Source organism: Petaurus breviceps, unplaced genomic scaffold (genome assembly GCF_028583685.1).
Source record: "Petaurus breviceps papuanus isolate PSGF00001 unplaced genomic scaffold, PetGlider_PUasm1.0 226, whole genome shotgun sequence".
Lineage (NCBI taxonomy): Eukaryota > Metazoa > Chordata > Mammalia > Diprotodontia > Petauridae > Petaurus > Petaurus breviceps.
In genome coordinates, this window is record NW_027185890.1 from 9,503,726 (window position 1) to 9,508,077 (window position 4,352).

The window sequence follows — 4,352 nt, forward strand, 5'->3', positions numbered from 1 at the left end:
GAAGTTTTCTTTGAGAACTTCCTGGAGGATGATTTCTAGGTTCTTACTGTTATCATAGCTTTCAGGTAGTCCAGTAACTTTTAAATTATCTCTCCCGGATCTATTTTCCAGGTCAGTGGTTTTTCCCATGAGATATTTCACATTGCCTTCTATTCTTTCATTTATTTGGATCTGTTTAACAGCATCTTGATTTCTCATAAAGTCATTAGCTTCCATTTGCTCCAATCTAATTCTGAAGCAATGATTCTCCTCAGTGAGCTTTTGAGATTCTTTTTCCATCTGGCAAATTTGGCTTTTTAAGGCATTCTTCTCCTCATTGCCTTTTTGAGCCTCTTTTGCCATTTGAGTTTGTCTATTTTTTAACGTGTTATTTTCCTTAGTCAGGCTGTTGACTCTCATTTCATAATTTTCTTGCATTGTTCTCATTTCTCTTCCCAATTTTTCCTCCACTTCTCTTATCTGCTTTTTAAGGTCCTCTATGGCCTGTAACCAGCTCGTATTTTCCTTTGAAGCTTTTGGTGCCGGAGTTCTGACTTCACTGTCTTTCTTCCTCTTCCATGCTTTGCTCCTTTTTGTCCCCAAAATAGGAGGCTAATGTTGGAATCTTCTGTCTGTTTCCTTTGCCTGGTCATGTCACCCCTCAGTCACTTGACCCCTGGGCTTTTTGCCACAGTAGGACTCTGCCACCAGACAGGGGAGCTTTTGTCCCAAATGCTGGGGTTTTCTCAGCTGCTGGAGGTATTAGATGGGTGCCCTCTCTGAGATCTCCACACGCTCTGGCAAGTTGGACATACACCCCAGGACCTCCTCCCTAGACTGCAAACCAGATCCAAGAAGGTTATAGCAAGAGCGATTACCCCTCAGACTGGTGCTTGTTCCCCCTAAACTCTGCAGGCCAGGAGCTGAAGCTGCCACTTGGCACTGGCTGGCTGTGAAGGTGTCTCAGTGGCTTCTTTCCCCGGGGGTAAAAGCCACACACTCCCACTTACTGGTCCCAAAGTCCAGACTGCACTGGCCTCTCAGTTTATCCTTCGAATCTATGTGTTGATAAATCTGGAAACGGCCACAGCTGCTGCTGATCTGGAGTCCCTTGGCCAGGGGTCAGGCCAGCCCTGGGGCTAAAGCCTCGGTGTGGGGCTGGGCTGGGCTCCCAGAATGCTGGGCTGGATTCCTGCCAGCCTGCCGGGCTGTCTTCAGTGGGAGGTTAGCTTCTTTGTGTCATTTTGTGGGTTCTGCAGCTCCAAAGTTTGTTTAGAGTCCCCTTTTTACGTGGATTGGGCAAGGTGGAAGCCTGAGCCGAGAGAAGGTTGTGTTTCTACTCCACCATCTTGGCTCTGCCCCCAGCCATTATCTTTTTTGAGAAGCTGCTCTGGGCAAGCTGGCCTGAACATGTGGTACAGTGTAAAGAATTATTGACTTGGCTCCCTCCCCCATTCCTTCCTGCTGCTTCAAAGGGATGAAGGTCCCAGTTCCCTCATAGCATGGGCCCTATGAAGGTGGGACACATTCTCCCTCCCCTCTTTTGTCCCAGCTCCAACAAATGAGCTTGGGGTCTCTTCTGTGTTTGTCCATCTGTTTGAGGTGCTGGTGATGACCTTGGAGCCAGGATTGCAGGTGGTATGGTGTATGTAACCAAATTCTTGTGAGAACTCCATGGAGTTTAAGACCTCAGTGTGGCCCCAAATAAGCCAATTTTCTTTGCTTGTCTTTGCTCTTTCCTTTGCTTATTGGGTTGAAAAAACCCCTTTAAGACTAAGCAGGTTGAGATATTTGGTAAATTCTATAAAAGATTCCCCTAGCACAAGGATGGGAGATCCCTCCTTTGATTGGTTTCATAACCAGAAGAGGCTGTACCTTTATACTTGGCCAGATTGGGATCGTTTCTTTCCTGACCACTCTTACCTGCAGCTTCCAAAGCGTAAAGATCACAGTTCACCCCTAGCAGGAGCCCCATACCATCCCCAATTTGGGTCTAGGTTCTCTTTCTGTGTTGTTTGTCCACAATTTCAGTTGCCAGGGGTGATATCCCTCTGAACTTGGGTGTTTGAGTCATGGCAACCTTGAAACCAAGACTGCAGGATGGTGCAGCCAGCCAGCTCAGCAGGAAAACTTTAAAGAGTCAGGGTGCCAAGAATTGGGTCCCAAAGGGAGTTTAGACCTAGCATTTAGGATTATGAACTGAGCTAAACTATGAACCTAATCATCTCCCTGTCCCTTTGCTGATCCCCTCCCCTCCACTAAGGGGGTACAAGGTGTGAAGAGGGCTATACTTTACAAGCTTTTTGGGGGGAAATTGGGTATAATGTATGGGATATAAGATCTTCCCCACCCAATAATAGGCCTCAGGTAGAGCCCATTAAGGGAAACTTGCTTAGGGTAGGCTTGCTTGTAGGAAGGTTTTCCTGCCTTTTGTCAATTTCTAATTAGGCACTGAATCATGAAGGTTGTGATGCCCTCAGGCTCTATAAAGAATATATATACTCTGAGTTTAGCATTTTGCTCCGGGGCTCACTCATTGGCAGTGTTCTTTTGTTTTGACCAGATGAGACTTTGTGTAGCCATTAAGGAGGCTCCCCACCTCCCATCCCCAGATGCTGGTGCTTCTTTCCCTGGTAATTATGTATGTGTTGGCTTGGTCAAACAGCTGGATCTGTCTGTTAATCTGTACTAATTTCTCAGACAGAAACCTTGTCTGATCTTTATTTCTCTGCTTGTATTTTCTATATTTTCTTTGAATTTTCTCTGAAGTTCAGGGTGCTGCTTTTCCTCCTCAACTATTGAATGTAATTTAAAAAGTTTGTTAATCACTTGAACAGCTATCTTTCCTAGTAAGGCAGATCTAAGAATTTGTGCTAACAGCCATCCTGGGTATGCCAGCATGGTTACTGCTGGGGGGGGGGGGAGGCGGGGCGCAATGGCTTTTTGATATTAAACCTTTGCAAACTTTTTTTTAAATTATAAACTTTAAATCTAGACTTTGGTTCTAGATCCAGGTCAGTCATTTATTTGTGTGACTAGCAACAAGTCATTTATTTCTTAAATCTCTCAAACTATAAAAAGGCAAGGAGAATGGACTAGATGGTCTCTGTCTCTTTCAGCTCTAACATACCGTGTTTCCCCGATAATAAGACCTATCCCAAAAATAAGCCCTCCCCTTACTGTGTAAGATTCCTCTAAAAGAAGCCCTCCCCCGAAAATAAGCCCTATTGAGATTGCTACTGTAGTGAAGGTGATCCTCTGCGCTACACGCTACATTAAGGTACCCTCTGTATGCACCATCCCCCCCCCCTGAAACACACGCTGCGCTCTGAGCTGCATCCAATCAGAGCTGCAGCAGTGAGCGCGTCATCCTGTTCTTTATTGAATTCATTATTGAATAAAGGTACATTTTTTTGTTCACATTTACCTGTTTATTAAAATTGCTGTCAATGTTCATTAAAATAAGCCCTCCCCTGAAAATAAGCCCTCTGGTGTTTTTCTGTCCAAAAAAAAAATAATGAGTGTCTTATTATCAGGGAAACACAGTAGCATTGTTGTATTTTCGTGCTCTACTAACAGGGGATAGATAGGATTAGCTGGGTACAGCCAAAGGAAGTAAGCTTCTAGGGACCAGATAATCAGTCTCTATGATTACAAAGACCAGGCTGTCAAACAATGGTTTTTCTCAGTTGTGGAGCAAGGGCTGGATTTCTTCAGGCCCCAAATCGGGAATTCTAAAGCAGAGACATTGGAACTTCTTATACACTAATGCCCAATAACACTTATTTGTTGGGTTGGAGGGGTGCCCTTCCACCCCAGTTGGAGAAACAGGTTCTAGAAGAAAAATTAATTTGCTTGTTTTGCAGAGTTCAAAAACTCAAAATAAACTGCAAGTACTATGAAACGAGTTTATTTTCAATTTCTGTCCTCTGAAGGCAAGCCCCTCTGCTGCCACACAGTTCACTCAGGCTGGGTCAGTGTCTTACATGTAGATGTTCAAATGTTTGATGGATGAATCAAGGTTCTGATATGTAGTTATATAGGCCAAGTGGCTAGTTATAGCGATATGCAAAAAACTGGCTGTGGTTCACATTCTTAAATAATTTCTAACTACAAACTAGCAGTTAGGTGGCACACAGGATAGAGTACAAGGCCTTGAGTCACAAGGCTCATCTTTCTAAGTTTTAATCCTGACTCAGACACTTATTAGCTGTGTGACCCTGGAAAAGTCACTTCACCCTGTTTGCTACAGTTCCTCATCTGTAAAATGAGCTGGAGAAGGAAATGACAATCCACTTCAGAATCTTTGCCAAGCAAACCCCAAAAGAGTCACGAAAAGCTGACTGAAACTTTTCAGATGTGGCTGAAATGAC